The sequence below is a fragment of the Eleutherodactylus coqui genome, chromosome 8, assembly GCF_035609145.1.
Source record: "Eleutherodactylus coqui strain aEleCoq1 chromosome 8, aEleCoq1.hap1, whole genome shotgun sequence".
Taxonomy (NCBI): Eukaryota; Metazoa; Chordata; class Amphibia; order Anura; family Eleutherodactylidae; genus Eleutherodactylus; species Eleutherodactylus coqui.
Window position 1 is genome coordinate 16,321,429 of NC_089844.1, and position 23,702 is coordinate 16,345,130.

At 48.9% G+C, this 23,702-nt stretch overlaps 1 protein-coding gene across 3 annotated transcripts in view; it reads left to right on the forward strand.

Moving 5' to 3' along the window:
- The first annotated feature begins 4,248 nt into the window (after positions 1 to 4,248).
- The window catches only part of LYPD6B (LY6/PLAUR domain containing 6B), a 54,566-nt gene continuing 35,112 nt past the window's right edge, over positions 4,249 to 23,702 (forward strand). Inside the window, exons 1-2 of one of the 3 annotated variants that reach the window (XM_066575192.1) lie at positions 4,249 to 4,299; positions 4,560 to 4,629. The gene's annotated coding sequence lies outside the window, so the exon portion shown is untranslated. Of the gene's footprint in view, positions 4,353 to 4,559; positions 4,630 to 20,720; positions 20,827 to 23,702 lie in introns of those variants that run through there. The other 2 variants (XM_066575193.1, XM_066575194.1) reach the window with 2 other exon arrangements.

Sequence of the window (23,702 nt, forward strand, 5' to 3'; positions counted from 1 at the left end):
TAACGAGCGGTTTCTCCAAATTCACCCCAAGATGCCACATGACCAGGCCGGATTCTGTATGCGGCGGCGGCGGCCCGTAGCGGAATCCCTCCCCGTGCCCAGCCGGCGTCCGTGCATATCTGACATTGGTTTTTTTCAGTATTGCAGATGAAGCGCACGGCTCGCTGTCAGACATGCACAGTCCAGGGCCGCGGGTCGGACGGCTCCCGTTAACTTCCACGCCGTCCGTGCAAAATCCGCATTGAAATAGATCAGGCTACGATTTTTCTTCCGCGAGCAATTTCCTAGCAATGCATTGGTTCTATTACCGTGTTTCCCTGAAAATAAGACAGTGTCTTATATTAATTTTTGCTCAAAAAGATTTAACTTTCTTACATGTACAGCTGCCTGGACACTATTTAAATTGACTTTTTTTAATTAACCGTAAGCAGCACTTAATTTTGGAGTAGGGCTTATATTTCAAGCATCCTCAAAAAGCCTGGAAAATTATGCTATGTCTTATTTTCAGGGAAACAGGGTAGCCGCAATTTTTTTGCGCGGGTAATACGGCGTGTGTTTCCCGCTCGTGTGAAGGAGGTCTAAAGCTGCTGCTGGTCTGACTTCAGATTTTGAGCGCCTTGTTTTTTGAGCGCTGTCTGTCTTATTCTTGGGCGTTTTAAGCATTTTTAAACGTGATGCGCCATTCATTGAGATGAAGGGGGAGCATTTTCAAGCGGAGTGAGAGGCGGAGACAAACCAATCAAATTGGCCATGGGCCGCTCTCACACGGGTGTGTTTTCCCGCACGCGACACGCAATGCCAATAGCTCATTGATTTCTATTGAGCCACTAAAAAAGAAATCGCAGTGGGCGCAATCTTGGCGCGTATTCCGTGCGCATGGGGTTAGCAGCATGCAACAAGTACACCATGTCATTGCAGACTTGTCACGTGCTGGCACTTGCTGGTGGAGGTCTGTCGCTCAGCTGGCCGAAGAGGACGTGGCACGCATGTTATTCCCAGGCCTGTGATGTCATGTTCATCTGTCACATGACCTGAGAACTACTTAGTCCCATTCAAGCGAGTGGGATTGGACTGCAATACCAGGTACTGCTGCGAGACAATGGATGGCACTCTGCCGGGTGTAGATTGAAGCAGCCATGGCATTCACCCAATCAATGCTGTCACTTCAGTCTCCTGATTGGTGGGGATCCAGAGCGGAGGACCCCAACCGATCAACTACTGATGACCCATCCTGAGGACAAATCATCAATAATGCAGTTCTGGAAAACCCCTTTAAGGGCGCCTTCACACTGGCGATAAAATCACACGTTTTTTTGAGCAACGCGAGAGTGAGTGAAAACGCAGATTTATGAAACCAACGATTTTCCTTGGTTTCCTTCCCATCTGCGATGTTTTCACTCATGCGCTGTGGAGTGAAAAAAAATTGCGACGTGCCCGATCCCTCTGCGGTTTTTTTTATCTCCCATGTTTCCCTATGGAGCCTCCTTTTTAGTGCACCACGAGAAAACCGTGCGATAAAATCACAAGCGGCAGCGCTGTTTTTGCAGGAAAATTACTATTTTGCTGCGGTTTCTTGCGGCAAAATTGTGATTGCGAGTGTGAAGATGTATGTGATGGAAATTTGCCACATGTGCACCTATCCATACTGGGAAGGGGTATCATCACTCCTTAAGGAGAACACCCAGCAGGTGAATGAGGAGACTTATAAGGTCATGCACGCTCCTCTGGGAAATATATGCAAATAAGGAAGACTCGTAACAATACCTCTGCAGCGCCACCTATTGGATGGCAGCATTCCTGCATATCCATATCCGACCCTTTATGCAGGTCTTTATTACAATGATTGTGGGCAAACACCCCGAAACAGCTGTCTGTGTATGGATTCTGGCTTGGTTGTCAATTTCCAATCATTGTTCTGAAGACCTGTATAAAGGGTTGGGCATTGATTTGCAGGACTGCTGCCATCCACTAGGTGGTGCTGAAGAGGTATTGTTCCATCTCCCTTATATGCATATCCATACTGATACACTGTAACAAGCAGTCAGCTTTACCTGGACACAGATATATTGGGGATCTGCGCTGTATGGAACAAGGCACCAGTAGTGTATCTAATCCATATGATACACTTCTATCTCTGCGACTTCATATGATGATTAAGGCTGCCTGTCTACGGGCGTATTTTCATTGCGTTCCCCACGGCGATAATCCGGCCACGGCCACTATGTATCTAAGCTCACAAAGCTGTTCTCTGCACCATGTATCTAAGCTCACAAAGATGCTCTCTGCACCACTATGTATCTAAGCTCACAAAGCTGCTCTGTGCACCATGTATCTAAGCACACAAAGCTGCTCTCTGCACCACTGTGTATCTAAGCTCACAAAGATGCTCTCTGCACCACTATGTATCTAAGCTCACAAAGCTGTTCTCTGCACCATGTATCTAAGCACACAAAGCTGTTCTCTGCACCACTGTGTATCTAAGCTCACAAAGCTGTTCTCTGCACCATGTATCTAAGCTCACAAAGATGCTCTCTGCACCACTATGTATCTAAGCTCACAAAGCTGCTCTCTGCACCACTATGTATCTAAGCTCACAAAGCTGCTCTGTGCACCATGTATCTAAGCACACAAAGCTGCTCTCTGCACCATGTATCTAAGCTCACAAAGATGCTCTCTGCACCACTGTGTATCTAAGCTCACAAAGCTGTTCTCTGCACCATGTATCTAAGCTCACAAAGCTGCTCTCTGCACCACTATGTATCTAAGCTCACAAAGCTGCTCTGCGCACCATGTATCTAAGCACACAAAGCTGCTCTCTGCACCACTGTGTATCTAAGCTCACAAAGATGCTCTCTGCACCACTATGTATCTAAGCTCACAAAGCTGTTCTCTGCACCATGTATCTAAGCACACAAAGCTGTTCTCTGCACCACTGTGTATCTAAGCTCACAAAGCTGTTCTCTGCACCATGTATCTAAGCTCACAAAGATGCTCTCTGCACCACTATGTATCTAAGCTCACAAAGCTGCTCTCTGCACCACTGTGTATCTAAGCTCACAAAGCTGCTCTCTGTACCACTATGTATCTAAGCTCACAAAGCTGTTCTCTGCACCATGTATCTAAGCACACAAAGCTGTTCTCTGCACCACTGTGTATCTAAGCTCACAAAGCTGTTCTCTGCACCATGTATCTAAGCTCACAAAGCTGTTCTCTGCACCATGTATCTAAGCTCACAAAGATGCTCTCTGCACCACTATGTATCTAAGCTCACAAAGCTGCTCTCTGCACCACTGTGTATCTAAGCTCACAAAGCTGCTCCCCCACTCAAATACATTAGATTCTCTGTATAGCAACGGACGGTAAGCTTAGATACATTGTGATACAGAAAACAATCTTAGATGCAGTTAGACGTCTGTTCTCTACAAGGTGGTATGTCTAGGCTTGCAATCCTTTGCTCTGTATCACAATGTATCTAATCTTACCATTCCTTGCAATGCAGCTCAGATACATTAAATTATCTGCATTGCAAAGAACAATAAGCTTAGATACAATGCAGAGAAAGAACTGCAAGCTTAGATACACTGCCACATAAAGAACAGACTTCTAAGTGTATCTAATACTGCAGTCCTGTTTTCTGCATCGGAATGTATCTAAGCTTACTGTTTCTTGCAATGCAGAGAATCTAATGTATCCGAGCTGCAGTACAAGGAAAGGCAAGCTTAGATACATTGCGATGCAGAGAACATGACTGCAATCTTAGATGCAGTTACATGTCTGCTCTTTAAGTGTACCTAAACTTGCAATCCTTGGCTCTGTATCGCAGTGTATCTAAGCCTACCGCTCTTTGCAATGCAGCTCAACCACATTACATTCTCTGCCGTGCCAAGAATGCTAAGCTTAGATACATTGCGATACAGACAACAGGCATGCAATCTTAAATGCAGTTAGAAGTCTGTTCTTTATATCGTAGTGTATCTAAGCCTGCAATCCTTGCAATGTAGCTCAGATACATTAATCTGAATCGCAAGGAACAGTAAAAAGAGGAAGGATTGCAGGCTTAGATACACGGCCACGGAAAGAGCAGGCTTCTATATGACCTAAATGCATCTATAATTGCAGTCCTGCTTTCTGCACTGCAGTGTATCTAAGCTTACTGTCCTTGTACTGTAGAGGAATCTAATGTATCTGAGCCGCATGTGAGGCTGCTGTGTGACCACGCCCACTGGGGGGGGGGGGGTGTCCCGGCAGGCCCCGCCCCCGGCTGGCAGACAGGGTGACCCGCACGTTACTGCGGAGCAGGTGAGCCGCTGCCCGGGTCTGTCGGGTCACATGCGGGTGTTGGTGGCGGGCAGGTACATGATGTGGGCTCCCATAGATGTATTGTATTGGGGGCCCCTGCTGCAGGACCTCCCCGTTATGGGTCACTATGTGCTGATCCCCAACTGTTGGCTATTACAGTAGGACTACAACTCCCAGCAGCTCCTGTTAGCTTGTTTGCATTTTTCTATCCACTTTTTCTATCCTATAACTTTTTGTCTTTCGACTTGCTCTATTTTCAGCCTCTGGAAGCCGTTCGTGTTGTGCCGCCGCCGCGCTCCGCGAGGATGACCGCACGCAGGTGACCTCCAGGTGAGCCGTTCCCTCTAGAGATACAAGCTGATGGAGTTTTCAAGAACTCAAAAAAAACCAAAAAAAAAAACCTGCGGTGTTCCTTTTTTTCGTCTCATATAATATTTGCGCCACGTTAATGCGAATCAATGAACACCGCGATCTTCTCCAACCTCCGAAACTACAACTCCCACCGTGCTCCGACCCGCAGCGCCGTGTTCTGCTTGTGGCGTTCCCCTTTTCGCCTCTAGGTGGCAGCAGCTTGTCTTGTAGCAACGCTCCCTGCAGGGGTTAACTGCGCCTTTCCTGGGAATGTCTTCTTGCACGGGGACGTTGTATAAGTTGGACGGGATTTATCGCTTGCGTCTGGCGGATGCGTCCGTGCGGGGGATGGGCTGGACTTACAGTAACTTGTCACTTGGTCGGGGCCAGGATATAAACCGCCGTACCTGCAAGTGAGAAAAACGCCCCGACAGATCCGGAGGTCACGGCTCGGGGGCACTAGTCGCCTCATAAATTGCGCATATTTTGCAGCATCGGCATACGAGAAATTTCAGACATTTGTTTGATTTTTTTTTTTCAACAATTTCGCCCTAAAATTCTGTAAACAAAAATATGCAAAAACGCCCGTTCTGGGTGATTCTACGTGCGCTCGCCACCGAATTCATCATGTCGAAACTGCTGTTTAAAAAAAATTAGTTTTTTGGCGCAAGTCGTCTTTGCACAAAAATTAGCAACTTTTTGAATTTACACCTTACGACAGTTTTTTTTTCTAAGTGGGCAAGACTTGTCCGTGGGGGTGGGGCCACCTGGGCGACAGGTGAAGGGTCCGTTTACACGAGCCAACCGTCGTTTACAAATTCTCACCGGATTGCAGGAATCTGAATGGTTGTCGTTCCGTGTAAACGCCTGCAGCGACTGAGCGCCGGATAAGAATCGGTTCGCTTCTTGTTCGTCATTCCGCTTCTGCAGAAAACTGACGGATGGATCGCCACGTAAACAAGCGGTATCACTTTATCAGCGACCGCGTGCTTACCGCGAATGGAGACTGGTGGCCAGCACGATCCCTCACTGCTCCGCCTCCATTCGCTGAGCGACCATCGCTCGGTCGGCGCGTCTGCGTGTAAAAGGATCCTTACGTGTAATTTACACCAAAACCCATGTAAATTTATACTAAAAAATCTCCAGTGGATGCAGCGCCAATTCACTTTCCGTAGCGGCGGTATTTTCTGACCGTGTATTTCTCGGACGGCGCACTATCATACGGCCTATGATGCTAGTTACACGGGCGGCTCTCGCACGAACCAGCAGTCCGCGTGACCATGTCGCTTCACGTCTTCTGGTCCGTATTCACGGACAGGAAGAGCGCATACGATGTGCGGGGTCCGTGGAGATCAGCCAGAGCGCGGTGGGGGTCCATGTGCCGTCCGATGTGCGTTCAGCTGAGATTCTCAGTCACGACGCAGCGGTCCGAGGCCTCACGTAACCGGCGGCCGCGCTGTGTGGCGGGGAGGTCAGGTGTTCCATCTAATATGAAGCTGAAGGGGCTTCCGATGCCGAACGGACTCTTCGGATAACGGTTATTCCTCCGTAAATGCCCCCCTTGTACGTGTTTTCACGTTGTCCCCGCCGAGCGCTGTTGTTCACCATCCCCGCTTCCTGCCACATCACTTCTACTGGTTCCCGGCTGACATATCTGGCTCCACATCCCCCATATTACATCCGACCTCGCGGTCGGGACTCTGCGCCGGCACATCATGTGATCAGGGGGGGGGGGGGGAGTGGGGAATCGCAGCAGGTAAAAAAATTTTTTAGCTAGCCATGTGGACCAGATTTGTCAAAAATCTCGGCCCTACGGGATGGCCAAGCTGTTGTGGCAGAGCCGGCATTAGCTGGTGGTGCGGAGCGGATTTCCCAGCCACAACATGTCTATTTTTTTTTTTCCGTTGCAGCCGCACTCTCCTCTATGAAGGAGCCGGCCGTAACAGAAAAGAATGCGGTCATGCCGCTCCAAACCCCGTGGCTAAGTGTTGCGGGTTTTGAAGTTGCGCTTTCCCCGTTTTTCGGTGCAGCAAAACCGCAAGATTTCCGCCAAGAATACGTCCCGTGGAAACCCAGCCTTATGAATGCTGTATATAAGGATATCTGCCCTTGTTGCCCATAGCAACCAATCACAGCTCAGCTCTCATTTTACCTCAGCAGTGTAAGAGATGACAGCTGAGCTGTGATTGGTTGCTATGGGCAACAAATACAGATTTTCTTTCAGGCCGCCTCCTGTGGTGCCAATGACTTATCTGTGCGCCCTGTATAATATATCGTTTTGCTGCAGATCCCGTCCTGCCGTTCCATCTCAGGCAGATCTGTAAATGATGGGAGTTGTGGTGATTAGATGGACTGTCTTGTCACCGGAGGCCCTAAAAGTGGTTCCCCCCTTGGCCTATAAGAGGCTCTCGGAGGCTCCTTGTGTGCAGTGACCTCTTCTTCCGCTTGTAGAGCTTGTTGACCACTAGACGCCTCTACGACGCAGAGAAGAGATTTCACCCTGTTACCAGAGGGGGGGGGGGGGGGGGGGGGGGGGGCGCATTATTGGGATGTGAGAAGCTGGATGGTCGTAGTGATGAATTGTCCCCCACTGGGCCGCTCTGATCAGACTGTTAGGGGGTGTTGGAACCAGTGAATGTGTGAGGGCACACAAGGTGACCAGGCTCAGGAACCCCCGACAGACCACCAGTAGAGAGGACCGTCTGACTAGACTGTTAGGAGGTGTTGGGACCAGTGGATGGGGGCACACAAGGTGACCGGGCTCAGGACGCCCTCTACAGACCACCAGTAGAGAGGAGCTTCTGACCAGACTGTTAGGAGGTGTTGGGACCAGTGGATGGGAGCACACAAGGTGACAGGGCTCAGGACGCCCCCTACAGACCACCAGTAGAGAGGAGCGTCTGACCAGACTGTTAGGTGTTGGAACCAGTGAATGTGTGAGGGTACACAAGGTGACCGGGCTCAGGAACCCCCGACAGACCACTAGTAGAGAGGAGCTTCTGACCAGACTGTTAGGAGGTGTTGGGACCAGTGGATGGGGGCACACAAGGTGACCGGGCTCAGGACGCCCTCTACAGACCACCAGTAGAGAGAAGCATCTGACCAGACTGTTAGGAGGTTTTGGGACCAGTGGATGGGGGCACAAAAGGGGACCGGGCTCAGGACCCCCTACTCACCACTAGTAGAGAGGAGCATCTGGCGAGACTGTTACCTCTGTTTGCAGTGGTGTCGAGAACGACTGCTACGGAGTGGAACTGGGTGGTCTTCAGAGAAAGTTTTCATGCCATAGCCGGTCATGACTGATGGCGTTTGGTGCACTTTATGCATCGGTCCGGTGTCTATAGGTGGACATAAAACCTTGCATGCGTAGGGAAGTATCCGACATCAGAAGTGATGTGCCGTCAACTGTCCCGTAGAAGCAATGGGACTGCGTCTGGCATCAGTTTCCCTCTGTGACTTCACTACAGCGCTTGAGGGGAAAATAAAGGTTGGAGTGCCAGACACATGGGAACTCTGCCTAAATAACCCCTTCACTGCTCTAGACCACCAGGGAATGTAAATTAACCCTAAATTGTTTTAGGGAATTTATTTTAACCCCTTCCCAACATACGCCTTACATGTATGTTGGGTGTCATTGTATGGGGTGGGCTCGTGACTTAAGCCCACTCTTTGACAGCCAACACCTTTCTGCAACAGCCACAATCAGAGAAAGCTCCTATTGGGCTGTTATCCCTTTAAATGCCACTGCCGATTCTGACATTGATCAGGATTGCGATGTCCTGAACGCCATAAAAACAAGCCCCTCAAAAATGGCGCCATTTCATTCTCCATTTTTCCTTACTGAGAAATTTTTTAAGAGTTTCCCACTACAGTATATGGTACATTCAATGGTGTCTTTGAAAAATCCAACTCGTCCCGCAAACAACAAGCCCCCCCCCCCCGTAGATCTGTCGCCCCGAATCAAAAAGTTATGATGTTTTTTTGAAAGTGGGAGGAAAAAGTTAAACTAATGCAGAAGGAGCCGCGGCGGGAAGGGGTTAAATTATGTCACAAACTACGGTGGGTTGGAGGCTACTTCTACTTGTTCCCCAGCAGCCCTGCATGTTGTTGTATAGCTAGACCGATTTAATTTCAGGATTCTAGGAAAGCTGAGTCAGATTTGTAAGGGCGGCCATATTGGTTGTCGCCTCCCGTTTTAGTAGTCATTGAACTAATAAACAACTTGACAGAAAATGTCTAGAAACTTTTTATAGCACTTTCTAATTAACTTTATTATTGGGACCCCCGGATGGCGGTACCTCCTCGAGCGGTGGCCTCCATGTGATCACCGCCTCATAGACAGCTGCACTTCTCCTCCACACATTAGACGGTCGGATAATGCTCTAATTGGTTTCTTGTGTCTTAATTACCTAATTACCATAATCAGAGCATTTTCCCACTTGCTGTCGTCTTGAAGCCCATCTAGCGACCGGCGGGATTTGCCAGGAACAATCCGGATGCCTGATGTCAAAAGCTAGCGTGCGATTAGCAGCGGTACCAATCAGCGTCTATTCACGGTCGCACTTGTGATTCCGCATTATGGAGGCTCATCGCTGACCTGATCCGGGAGTGACTGGAATAAGAAGCGGCCGCTTATTGTAGGTCCTTCTATGCTCTGAAATTGGCCGTTCTGGGGAGATGGTGGCTGTAACGCCGAGGCTCCTCCAATAGTCTGCTTCCCCAGGCGGTTATTGAGGTCTGCGAGGTGCGCAGGATAATGCTGGCGTTATCGTACTAACGAGGCGATGCAGCGTGATAGAACTTAATGTGCGCCTGGTAATCTAGGTCACTTGTTTGGCTCGTCATGACTTGCCGCATTAGTATGCTGCGGTGTATATGTGATTCGATATGGTCTTTGTAGACTATAGTATGACCCCCAAAAACTGAAAATCTGAAATGGCTCCCCTCCCCACACCCTCGTTAAATAGAAAACTAGGACTTATTCACAGGGACGATTCTAAAAGGTACTTTACACAGGGCGATTATCACCCGAATTCTTGGTGAAAACAGCGAATTCGGGCGATGGTTACATGCAGCTGCCCTTAGAGCATTGAGCGAGAAATGGCTTATCTCCTTGGAGTCACTTGGTTTTTAGCACAACGGAAAAACCAAGTGAGGGTCGGACCGTGTAAACAGAAGCCCCTCAATGTTCGACTGGCTCCCGCTTACTGTGGATGGAGGTTGGCGGCCGGAATGATCTTGGCTGATCCGCCTCCAGTCACCTGAATGACCTAAAGCACAGGAGCCAATAGTCGGGTGGCAGCCTGGGGGACGGCTGGTGGGCAGCCATGTGTCCGACAGTCGGCCGAAGTTTGAAACTGACAGAACTCGGACCTGGAAAATCCAACAAGAAAGATCTAATCGGTCGGGGGGTTCGGATTCTGGGCCTGGTATAATTTCCACCGGCGCATGGTCTGCAGAATCTTGAAGATATGGAGGCGTCTTCCCTTATTGAGCTCATCCCGGCACCCCCGTACATGGCATTAATTATGCATAAAGCTGTCAGTCTGGGGTGGCTTTGAGCAGCCGGACTCTTGGCCTTCGTGTGATCGCTGCGGTCGTCTTATGGCAGATGCAGCGGTTTGCTCACATTTGACCGGTTTTCGGTTGACTGTCAGGCAATACGTCTCGTTTAGCGCTGAGGCCTGGGTTGTGACTAATCTTCTCCTGCTGATGGATAGCCGCAGCGCCCTCCTCCTGTCTCTTTAAGAGCGCCGCAGCGCCCTCCTCCTGTCTCTTTAAGAGCGCCGCAGCGCCCTCCTCCTGTCTCTTTAAGAGCGCCGCAGCGCCCTCCTCCTGTCTCTTTAAGAACGCCGCAGCGCCCTCCTCCTGTCTCTTTAAGAGCGCCGCAGCGCCCTCCTCCGGTCTCTTTAAGAGCGCCGCTCATCCTGGGTGACATTTTATTGATTCCTGTAAATAAGCTTCTTTTGAGACACAAACCGCTGAGCGATACATTCCTGGGGGATGCGTCCCCGGAGCGGACGGCAAACAGAGGTTCCCATGATCCCCGCTGTGACGCACACCCCACAGCTGGCCTTTGTCAGTCACTGGATCTGTGTCCTGTCTGTCTTAGTATATATGTATATTCCTCATCATATAAAGAGTCCCGGAACATCTTTACCCAAAACTCTGAATTGTGCTGTTCCTCTGCTATACCTCCTGGAAATATATGAATAACTTGACACCTGGGTGTTACCATCCCCTTGTCAAAGAGCCTTGTCTAAAACTGTCCAATCAGTGCTGACTCTGTAGGGACACACCCCTTTGACATAGTGAATGGTAAAATACAGTTGTTAATTTATTCATATATTTTCAGGAGGAATAACAGAGGAATGCAGAAAAGAATTGAGAATAGTTATTTCACGGGTGATGCGAGTATTTACTTTGGGGGCGGGGCCTATCATGTCCGTTTTTACAAATAAATTTTGGCGAAAAAAAAGTGTGATTAAGGTTCGGTTTAACCCTTGCAGGACCAGAGCTTTGAGATGCCCAAATGTCCTAAGCAAAACTTTGACATTTTGGAATGAGGAATCTTAAAGGGACGGCGTCACCTCTAATTATAATAATTAAACCAGACAGTAAAACATTTTTCTTCTTGACTAATTTGTTTTTATTTTCTAATCGTTTTTTGTTTTTTTTTAATTCTATTGTCCGTACATGACTATGGGGGCGGCCATCTTGTTTATATATGACTATGGGGGCGGCCATCTTGTTTATATATGACTATGGGGGCGGCCATCTTGTTTATATATGACTATGGGGGCGGCCATCTTGTTTATATATGACTATGGGGGCGGCCATCTTGTTTATATATGACTATGGGGGCGGCCATCTTGTTTTATATATGACTATGGGGGCGGCCATCTTGTTTTATATATGACTATGGGGGTGGCCATCTTGTTTATATAGGACTATGGGGGCGGCCATCTTGTTTATATAGGACTATGGGGGCGGCCATCTTGTTTATATAGGACTACGGTGGAGGTCATATTGCCTGAGCTTTAGTAAACCCCATTTAGGCTAAGTTTGCGCAGGGTGTAAATCCCGTGTAAATCTTGTGGAAAGTCCGCAACCAAACCACACGGAAATTACGCGTGAGTTCCACAGCTGATGTCCTACAAGTTTTGGCGTAGGTTTTGACACCGGCTTGTTCCACTGTGGCCCTCTTTCCGCTGCAGATTCCTGCAGATCGTCCCCACTCCCACACAGTGACATCACACTGCAGCTCCGCCCCCGAGCATGGCGGTCAACGCTCCATTCATTTCAGTAGGAGTGACGGAATTAGCGCAGCGGCAGCCGCGGTCCCATTGGAAGAGGATGGAGCGCTAGTGTGCTTGTCTGACAGGCGCTCCAGTCAGCCGCCTCCTCCCTGCGGGGGATGCAGAAACATCGGCGAGACCCCCCGATCAGCACGTTACACCCATCCTTTAGCGCGTGTATGTGTAAGCGGGACATTTTGTTGTTTTTGGAGGATTTTCCAATTTTATGCTTTTTGAATTTTTTGCAGAGAAAGCTTCTGATATTGTGGTAATCGTCTCCTGTTCCTTCGCCGCCGCCATGACGCCCCGGCCACTGAATGTGCACTGATGGGAATACAGTGCTGACCACTGCAGCGTGCGAATTGTGTGACTTAACGACGTTCACTGTTCGCTACGGAAAAGAATAGGATGTTGTACAATTGTTGGTGGGAGCTATTGTTTGCAGTTGTCAGCCACTGACTTAATAGCAGCGCGTTTGTATGAAGCATTTAAAAGCAGTTGATTTACCAAATTGCCGCTTCCTTCACGTGGATTTCTTGGGGCCCTTTAAGGCTCCGTTCACTTCTGCGGTCCGTTTTCTGTCTTTCCGTTTTTGTCCTAAGAGCAAAAAAAGGAAAAACTCCCCCTGTAGAATCTGCATCGCCCGCAGCGGCGGAGCTCTGGTAGCCGTGCAGCGGCGACGGACGGAACAGGAAGCGCTTCCATTTGTATGTATTTATGCTTTTTTAATGGATGTTTAGGGATTTATTCGCAGGCGGTTTTTTTCGTCCGATCGTGGCCGATTTTTAATCAAACCGCACTTTTATGAGCGATTTCTGTCTGTGAATATGAACTTAAATACGACACGCTGTCATTATTTTCCGCACGTGCGGATATCAGACCTGAATGGCGTATACTTTTGATATGTCATAAAGTTGATAACACCCCTTTAATCTCTCCTGTGGCCCTTCCACATGATGCGGCCTCCGCACACTCCGACTTTACCGGATGAGACCTTCATGATGAGAAAGGCCTGGACCTGCTGGAGGCTCCTCGCCTCGAACTCCCCCCCCCCCCTCCCCCTCCACCCTCCTGGAGGCTCCTCGAACTCCCCCCCCCTCCCCCTCCCGGATGCTCCTCGCCTCGAACTCTCCCCCCCTTCCCCCGAGGCTCCTCGGCTCAAACTCCCCCCCCCCCCCCTTCTTCCCCTCCCGGATGCTCCTCGCCTCGAACTCTCCCCCCCCCTTCCCCCGAGGCTCCTCGCCTCGAACTCTCCCCCCCCTTCCCCCGAGGCTCCTCACCTCCAGGCTTTGACCCCCCACCCCCCCGACACATCCCGCCTGGAAGGAGGCAATAAGTGGAGATGTGTAGAGACTCGCCAGCCGGTGGGATTTGCGCGGCTGACGGCTCCAGCTTCACCCGCTTGTCTGAAAGAAATGAAACTCTCCCTTTCTCGTGAAGTGCCGGCGGTTCTGCGTCTCCATAATCCCTTTCTGTTGGTGCCTTTTGTGGTCTGATTTCTGGTAATAAAATCCCCTTTCCTTTGTGCGGCGGGAGATGATGGACGCGCCGCGTTATTCTAGAACTCATTTACTGGGGGTCTACAAATTCCTGCATTGTACCCCAGGAAGTCGCCGTATTCATAGATTTCCCTCCCATTTCTAAGAAATATAGAAGTTTGTCGCCTGGAGGCGGAGCCTGTAAAGCCTTTGGGCTACGTTCACACGGACGCATTCACATGCCTGATACCAGAGAATAGAACAAACTGATCACGATGAATGTTTACATGCACAGATTTTCCTGCGCACTTCAGTCACGCAAAAAAGAAAACAACGCAGAAGTCAGTGAGGGGTGCGCAAATGTACGCGCAATACATTGCGAAATGCGTGATACGCTGTGTAATTCTGCATCTGGAAAAATCGCACTGGAACGCATTAGACTAATTAGCCATTCAAATCTGTGCGTCTTTGCGGCGCACAAATGAACCTAACTCGCTGGCGCAAAAAGTCAGTAAAATAAGCTGATGCGGGCGTGAATTTCGCAATCTTGGTCGGTCTTATGTGTATAACCGCGCACACTGCGGCAAACATAACTTTATTCCGCGGCCGTACGATTACGATGCCAAATGTATCTATTGTTGTACGACTTTTAAAAAATGACGTAAAAAAAATATAGTTTTCTGTCGCCGTCCTCTAACCGCCATAACGTATCTTTCTGCGAGGGGTTCGTCTTTTGCGGGGCGCCCTGAGGTTTCTATCGACCATTTTGGAGCACGCAGGACTTTTTAATCGCTTTTTATTAATTTTTTCCTGTGACAGTTCTGGCGTTGGGTGTTTCTGCGTGATGTTCACGCCGCTCGTTTCTAACTCCGCCCATAACGCCTCCATTGATTTCAATGGGGCTTCACAGACTAGCGTTTGACCTCAGCGTTCCTAATGCCGTGAATATTGAGCGCGGTCTGTTCTATTCTCAGCGTTGAAGCATTTTTAAATGTGATGCGTCGCCGCCAGAAATCCACCTGGAGGGTAAATGAGAGTGACAGCGCCATCAACTGGCGTGGCCTGAGCTGTTACTGCGCTAAGAACGCTGTATAAAGCCGCTCTGCCGTAGTAGAAACGCTGCGGGATAGATCATTTGTCAGGCCGGACGGACTGGACTCCACATGTGGGAGGCCCGCAGCGGGTTTCGTCTGGCCGGTCAGCCTGCGTACCTGTTTCCACTGTATTGCAGATGGCCGCGGTGGCTCGCCCCCTGTGATATGCGCAGTACAGGTGTTTTTTTTTTGTTTTTTTTCTTGCACCGTCGCTTAGTAGGTACCCACAGCCTATATGCAATGTTGACTTCAATGGAGGCCGTCCATGTGGATTCCGCGACAAAGGTGAGAGATGTAAGTAGAAGAGGACTAGAGGTAGGAGACTCTCATGGGAGTAGGGAGGAGATAGAAGGCTCTGACATGGGAACCTGTTGAGGTAAGAATATCTGTTGTGTAGATCCATTGGCTGCTGATGAAACCGGTTACCGGGCCACTTGTCGGCGGCACTTTGACCCAGAGTTGTTCGTAACCGAGAGCCACAGAATCTCTGGTGCTCCAACTAAGCTGGACAAGAGGACACCAAGACTAAACCAGAGCGCGAGTCCCGAAAGGCCAGTCCTCTGCTGTGAAAGCCTACAGCCTAGTCCAGCTGACTACCTTCCTAAAAACTCTCAACGAGTACGTACCAACGTTGGATTGAAAGCAGATAAATGCTGTGATGTGGTCACGACCATTAATGACCTCATTGTACCAACCTCATGCCTGTTCCAGGGAGTTTCACCGAGAACACATCATGGCCTACAACTGCCCAGAGCTAAGACCACCAGCGTCAGACCTCCTTGTTCCAGGCCTTCCGAGTCCAGCCCGTGCCTGGACTTACACAACATGTCAACCGTTTTGGTTGATGGAGATCTGGGTGCTGAGAACCAACCCAATTGCTAAAACGAAGGGGCAGAAGTGCGAAGTTGAGCGTTGTGCCCCTTTAACTGTCGTCGGTGAGCGAGGTGCAGACTCCTAGACTTTCTTTTGAACCCTTACACCACTCCGGGGAGAGCCAAAATGAGCCGGTCAGACATGGCACTCGGATGACTGCTTCTGCTCCTTCTTTTTAGTGGTCGTTGGGGGTCTTGTCATGCGGAACCCCCACCGCTCAAAGCTTCTACCGTGGCACTAGGACATGTTAGAATTTTGCGGCTGCCTGTTGAGGTGGAAGCTCTTTGGCGATGTCAGGAATTTCCAATTACTAGTTCTTGAGTCCCGAGGCAACTCTTGGTTACACAGAAAATTAACTCTACAAGGTAAAGCAGGTGATTCGTCACGTGGAGGCGGTTTTAGCATCTGCAAATGCCGAAGTACTTGTTATAGACCTTCAGGGCATCGCCTTAATGCCTGGCCCTCAAAAACTCAAAGCTGCAATGAGTGGACCATGGGAATTGTCCATTATTTACCCTCCTCCACCCAAAAGCCACCATACAGCGCAATCACCGTCCGTAATACTCAGATTTACACTCAAATTATTCCAACGTGTTATTAAGGGATACGATATCAGTAGGATAAAGCTGTTCTTAGTGTTGTGTTGTCCGCGTAGTGAGGGGTGGGGGGCCGTAAAACAATGATCTACAGTCTTACTCCAAGACAACATACTCCCTGGCAATGGCGGCCGCCAGAACAACGGCCACTTGGTGTTGCTGCGGTGTAATGTTCTGCAGGTATATGGCGGGAGCTGTGAAAAATGGGGTCAATTCCATAGTTTATAATTTACGTCTGCTTTGTCTATTATAACCATTTAACCCCATCCTGCCCCAAGGCGTAAATGTATACCCTGGCTGGGAAGCAGTTCCTGCTAAAGGGTTTACATTTACACCCTATGGATGGCTGAGCCCACACCATCCGCAGTGTAATCGGCTCTGAATGACAGCCGGCCCCCTCTGCAACAACGGCGAGAACACAGATATCAATGTTGATGGCGTAATATAAAGGGTTCGCAAAAGGAGAGCTCTTGCTCTGGGATGTCATCGGCCCTCCACCATGTAATCGTGGACGGCGTCCAGGTCTGCCATAGCCTGTGATTTGCTATGAGAAGCGATAATGCATTGCAGTACACAAGTGCTGCAGTGTATTATCAGTGCGATCATATCATCGTCGGTTCATGTCCCCTACAGGGACTTAATGTACAATAAAGAAATTGTAAGAAATAAAAACCTTCTTTTTGTGCACTTTTTCCTCTTGGTTTAAAAAAAATATATATTTTTTTAAATACCCCCTCCCTTCCCCATCATAGCATCCGGAATGACCTGAACAGTAAACTGAACGCACAATAAAAGTGATCGAAAAAGCCATATGTCCCCCAAAATGGGACCAATAAAAACTACAGCTTGTCACGCAAAACACAAGCCCTCACAGAGCTCCGCCCAGTTAGCGGCCGAGTCCACTGAATATGCATAAATACGCGCGCAGGACGTTCCCGCGAACAGTTACTGCCGCGAGAGGCCGAGGTACAGTCGGGGAGGGTGGTCAGCCGAGAATCACTCGCACGTATGTGTTTTTGGCAACCAATGAGTGTTAAGTGGGAGGGCAAAATGTTCAAAAAGAGGCGGGGTCAATCAGCGTTTAGTGGGCGGTACACGCCGAACAAGCGCACACCTCCACGGAAAGTTGTTGGCCAGTCGTTGGAAGTCGATTATTACCCGTTTACCCCAGGTGATAATCAGCCAGCGACTATTTTTCAGTGAGCTGAAATGAAGCGACTAGAGAATGAATTCTCGCTCATCACCCGCTTGGCGGCCATGTTTTCACGGATCAACCGTTTGCTCTGTGAAGCCGGATGAGAGAATCTCCTGTCTATACGCGAGCCGCGACTGTTACATGTTTATACCCAGAACGCACGGCCTCTGGCTTAGTCATCTCACAAAAACCTACCCAGGTATTAATCAGCGTGGAAATATAATCGGCGCGCGCTCGGCTAAGTGTGACCGCTTCATTCAGCGTGAAATTCTGGCAAGTGTCCCTATACCACAAATAAAACAGGGGTCAAAAATTCACCTGCGCCGCATCTGTAAATATAGGCGATTTGTGGCGAGCAGCGAGGGTAAGGCGGTAATCCGTCTTCTATTGTGCGGGGATCGCTCGCCTCGCATTCCTCATAGGATGAATAATTCATGGCGTATGTAAATGTACCATCTAATCCCTCTCAGGTGCGCCTCGGTGAACGGAGGGCCTGTTCCTGCGCCGCCGTGTTTTCTTCGCAGAGTCTAATGTTTGGCCCCAACTCCTTAACCTTCGCCCGCCGGATCTGAAGACCAGCAGGGTTTTTTCTCAGCATTCAGAACTTCTAAACTTTTGGAAGTTTTTGTAACGGAACTCTTTGCCTTCACCTTTCACCCCTCCTTACGGATATTCTTCTGCAGGTTGCCCCCCAGTCCGCGGGCCCCTGTCTGATAGTTGTGAGCGGAGGCAAGTTCAGAGATAGCAAGAGGGTTCACAAACATTACTCCCCAAACTTGGCCTAAAATGAAATGTGCCTTTCAAGGCATAAACCGGCCGGGTTCGTATTCTGTAAAAGGGGTTGTCCAGCTTTAAACTGTTGATGGCGCATCGTCAGGATAGGCTATCCGTATTAGATCGGTGGAGGGTTGCCATCTGGTACCCCTGCTGATCAGCTGTTCACCGGGTCAGTGTCCTTATGCAAGGAGCTGATATATGCAGGAAGCAGACAGCGCCGTTCCCACCGCAGTGGCCAGGCTTGGTATTACAAGCAAAGTTCCCATTCATTTCAAATACGACTGCTGCATTTTTGTAATTCTATTGTGGTTCCAACTGAGGGTCTAATTAATTGGCTCAAGAATCGCTGTGATGCTTAGTTTGGGTCATTAGACCTGAGACTGGACCGAAATATGTGGACAGAACTATCAGCTTACCAGTCACTGGAGCCTCTGTCAGTCGCTACCTGCAGCCCGCATGTTGTCCTCCATCATGCCTCTGCTGCCTCCTTTGCATTTTGCATGGCATCCACCCTCTTAAAGGGCCGACGCGTGCATCCATATTGGATTCTCTACCAATCATCTGCTACTTCCTCCTATATTGGGCATCATCCCCCTACTTAGGATAACTTAGCAATTTGATCTCATGGAACCATTTGTGACAAAGTCCCCGTTTTGTGTACATTCCAGTTTTTGACACCTACCTCACCCTCGACTGATTTCTGTGCTCCTTGATCTCAGCTCTTGCTCGCTGCCTGCCCTGATTTTGTTCCTGTGCCACCTGCCCAGATCTCTGCCAGTTAAACTTCTACGCTCCAGAGCACGCCCTCGGGTACCGCGGCTTGGCCTTTTCGCAGCGTCAGCAGCCACCCCACTTGGAGGGGTTAAGGGTGATGACTGGGGTTCCTCAGGTGTTCCCTCTGGCAAGGTGGGTTCACATCCACCTACCTGACAAGAACACAGGCACATCTTTGCACATGTAACGCTTGGCTGAACCATCCTTACCCATCCCTTGCCATTTCATGCCCCAGGGGCTCCACGTTGTCATGGCCACACTTTGGCAACCTTGTCAGATGGCACTCTGTCACGGCTGACACATTGGTAAGAGTTCACTCATGGTAGAAAGACCTGAGATAATTGATAAGAGCTTTGGACTCCTCACTGCGCCAGACTTAACACATGGTTGCCTATAGAAGCAAGAAAAGTAAGTGATCACCCAACGCCTTCTGCAAGGGAACAGGTTAGGAATTGCCGGCTAACTCCAACTTGGCTCCAAGAACTGATGTTTAACCCTTTCCAATCCACTGTCTGACGTCTTAAGACATCATGATTTAAGGCTGTACAGCTCCGATGTTGGAAGACGTCCGTCAGGGTTCTTTTACTGTATATTGCCAGCCTCTCTGCTTTTGGAGCCTATCCAACGTGTCACCTCATGCAGTTCTGGCTTTGGCCAGCAGAAAGCGCCGTTGTGTAACGGCAGAAAAAGAGTAAGCCCCCTAGGAAAACCAGGATACAAATTGAATTGGAAAGGGTTAAAGGTTTCCAACAAACCAATGGTCTTGCTGAGTCTGTAGTCTTGTCTCTGTCTGCTGGGAAGTCTCTGCTGCTCGTCTGTCTTGCTGAGACGTCAGTCTGCTGGGGGGTTCCAAGTAGTTCTCTGTTGTCTGTGGCACATAATAGCGTTTGTATCCTGATCTTTTTTTTGTGTATGTCAAGAATGGCAGATCCTAGAGATCTGAAACTAAATCCTCCGAAGTGTATACCTCTATGGCAAATTCCCCTCAGTATATACACCTATACATGAGTTATATTCTCCTCCATATATACACATATATGTGCATTATATTCTCCTCACTATAAATACATATGTGTAAGGTGTATACTAGATGTGTTGGGTTACACAGCGCCCCTGTGCCTGTCATGGTCATCAGGAGGACAGCAGGGTCTGAGCAGTTACCAGCACAGTTCTTATCAGACTGGTTTATTACTACACAGAGAGGGTCGTAACCAATCAGAGGCTGTATGCAAATAGGAATTCCAGCCAATCGGAGAGAACTATCCAATTTTTTGAGAATATCTCAAACGGTAGGTTCTAGAAAGCTGAGGCCTGTCCAAAACCCTTTCGAAGTGACACTCCAGACTAGAAAAGTGTATAAAACTTACTTTCAGTTTTATTCTTCACAGTACACTCCAGGCAAAGTGTTCCCTCCTCAGCTTGTCAGACACGGACTCCCTGGAGCTGCAGTCTTCAGTGCCTACAGCTGAGTTCTCTGGGTACCAGGCTGAAATTATGGACTAGATCGCCACCCTGTCCAGAAATCCAGCCACTTCGACCGAAGTGATAATGGAGTTCCTACCCATATACGTGATGGAGAACCGCTATAGATTTGCCCGGGCAATGGGTCCATTTCACTGATGGGTAGAAACTCCATTGCAGTTGAAGTTACTGGATTTACCGGACCTCATCCTGAATCTGAAACAAAGCCAAGGTGGTGGTGTAAAGGACTTCTCTAAGTGCCCGGACAACCAAGAGGAACAGATGCCGTTCTTGCTATCCAAAAATCAACTCAAAAACTTCCTTCTGCCCAACGGTCTCATTGAAAAGCGCCAGTGTTTTGTGTTTTCACTCTGCGAAGACTGCTCTACTGTAAGTGGATTGAAAGTCACACTATCTGAGCTGTCGATTGTGCTTAGTTAGCATAGATGTCAATAGAAACAAGCTCCGCTGCGTTGGCCGAGTGCCACCGCCGGCAGCTAACCCCACTGTTGCACAGGAATGCTGCCGGGGCCGACATCCGAGACTACTTCTTCCAGCCGTATTAGCAAGAGGCTGAAAGCGTCTCACTTACTGTCAGGTGCGCACAATAACCGGCTTGTTGGAAGAAAGGTAGGAAATGGTCACTTTATGGTTGGTGGCTTAACTAATTTTCCAGCGGAGGGCATGAGATGTAATCAGGCTTCTCATTAAGATGACCCTGTTTCTATCTCCTCTTGTAATGATGTTACAGGAGCCCCGCAGAGATGTATGGGCTCTGTTAGAGAAGGAGCAGGTTAAGTGGGGACAGATCTCCCGTAGGACGTTGTTGTAGTTGAAGAATACTTGTCAGGGCAGATCTGGGCTTTGGACGCGGTTTGGTAAATGCTTTGAGACACCTTGGGTCCCGGCATTGGTGGTGGAGCTATAACATTTCCGTTGAGATACTGATTTTTAATTAAGTTGATATATAATAAATGTCCTTAAAGGGGTTTTCCAGGCAGCGCAGGTTGGCAGTGCCAGGATACACTAGGGTCGGAGCGGAGACCACTGCTCCGACCTCTTGGTAGTGGCCGGCACTCGTAATTGTAGGCTGGGGTGCCATTGATTTCGATGAGAGCTGCACCTACAATTACGAGCGCCGGCCACTTTACAGGGGTTGGAGCAGCGGCTTCCACTCCGAACCCAGAGTATCCCGGTACGGACAGCCGGCGCTGCCTCGAAAACCCCCTTAAACGAACGCCCACACTTGGTGGATTTCACTGTGGATCTACACTAAAATCCACTTGTGGATCTGCAGCAGGTTTCACCCTTTCAATTGAAGGGGTGAAGTCTGCTACGGATCTCGGGTAAATTTGGATTTTGTACGCTGAATATGCGGATTTTCCACTGCAGGAAATCCACACTAGTTCGGCTACGTGTGAACAAACCCTAAAGGATTGTTCCCATAGACCCTACTAGGGTTCATAGTTGTGATAGAGGGGTCTTCCACCCATCATGACAACTTTCTTAAATGAAACTGGTCTAGTGATCAGCTGATTGATGGGTCCGGCTTGTGAAACCCTTGAAGATCAACTGCCCCCACCCCCTGCAGGTGAAACGTTGTATTATCTTGCCCATCAAAATAATAGCCGTCCCTGTAATTCACCACATTGAATGTCCACTTAATGTTTGCTACATCCGTACACGTGTCGGGTCTGCCAGCGCGCTGGAATGCTGATCCTTAGCGTCCTTTTACACGGAGCAATTAGTCATTGGAATGAGCTAACGAGTTATTTGCTTTGAAACAATGTCTGTTTACACATCGGTTTTTTGCCGTAGCTTGCTCAGTCCATTGTTCGTCTGTCAGGGCAGTCCGGAGACGCCTGGGAATCGTTTGCGAATGACTGAACACAGAACGACTGGCGAAAGAATGAACAACCAATGACAGTAAAACCGATTATCGTTTATTCCGAGGCCTTTTTACATGATAATTATCGGTCATTTTTGCCCTATCCAACGATTTGAATGAAAATCATTAGATGTAAAAGGGCCCATTGTTTCCACCCACTTATCAGGGGTGTAATGTTTCTCCTTGAGGAGAGCACCATGAGTCTTATAGGCCTTGCAATGCTCCCTGGGGAAAAACCTATGCAAATCAATGTTGGAATAATTCTCCACAGCGCCACCTGTTGGAAGTTAGTTATCTTGTAAGACTGTGTCCAATCTTTTAACAACATGTAAGCTACTCGTGTACAGACAGCCAAATAGGTAGGCGTGTAGCTATAGTGGGTGCAGTTGCTCCCGTGCCCTGGAACCTTAGGGGGGCCTGGGAGTACTACGAATGATGTATTACAGTTGCAGGGCCCCATTAGAGATCTTGTACTGGGGCAAAGCAACTTCAAATTACGCCTCAGTGATTCGGGATTTTTTAGATAGCCCTGTGGAGGATTATTCCAATACTCATTTGCATACATTTTTTTCCCCCAGGGAGCATTGCATGGCCTATAAGACACCCTATAAGGCAACTCCCCTACCTGGGCTTACCTTCATGGCCTCTCATCTAGCCAACCAGAGGCCAACTTCTAACTGATGAAGGAAAAGAACCCCAAAACCGCTTTCTATAATCTATCTGGTTTGGCTTACATCCCAAGTCATGTTTGTGAAAAGAATGGCCATTGATTCATAGGGTAGCTGCCTTCCAATAGGTGGCGCTGTGGATTATTATTCCACCACTCATTTGCATAGCTCTTTCCCAGGGAGCATTGCATGGTCTAAAAGACTCCCTCTTGGTACTCTCCACAAGGAAAAAGCAACTGAAGGACTTCTCGTTTGGACGAGCCAATGATGTGTCTGCTGTATAAACAGGCTGCAATAGGCGAACTCTGACATCCTTCGCTCCTTCAGACAAGAAATCGGCTCATCTAAACGGATCCTTTCATGTTCCAAGGCCGGTGAAAAGGTCAGACATTGACTCATAGCTGCCTTCCAATAGGTGGCGCTGTGGAGGATTTTTTCCATTATTCGCTTACATAGCTCCCACATCCTAAAAACATATGCGCAAAAAAACTTTCCTAAATGTATCTGGCTGCGGGTTGGAGTGTGAGCTTCCTTGGTAATACAGCTTGTATACTGCATTGTGGACTAAGTAAAGTATTTGGTTACAGAAGGGTTAATGTTAACTCACCTATAGTAAAATGTGGTCACCAGGTGGGACCCAACCCTGATGACCTTTAACCTCCTGATATTACCTGAGCCCCCTGGCAGCAGCAGGACTTGCTGACCCCAATCAGCCGCCTCTTGATCTCCTGGCCATTGTTTGGGCTGAGTGACCATTTGTCAGGCTTTCAGATTTATGAGCTGTGACTGCAAGTCCGCTTGTGGCCAGGACTAGACCGCCGGACGCAGGACTTGTGCAGCTTCAGGCAGATCACTCCTGATGGCCGCGGTATATTGACGGTACACCCTGCTCATTCATGTCACATCGGACCTCGTTTGTACAAATGTATTGAAGGCTCGCTCCCTTTGGA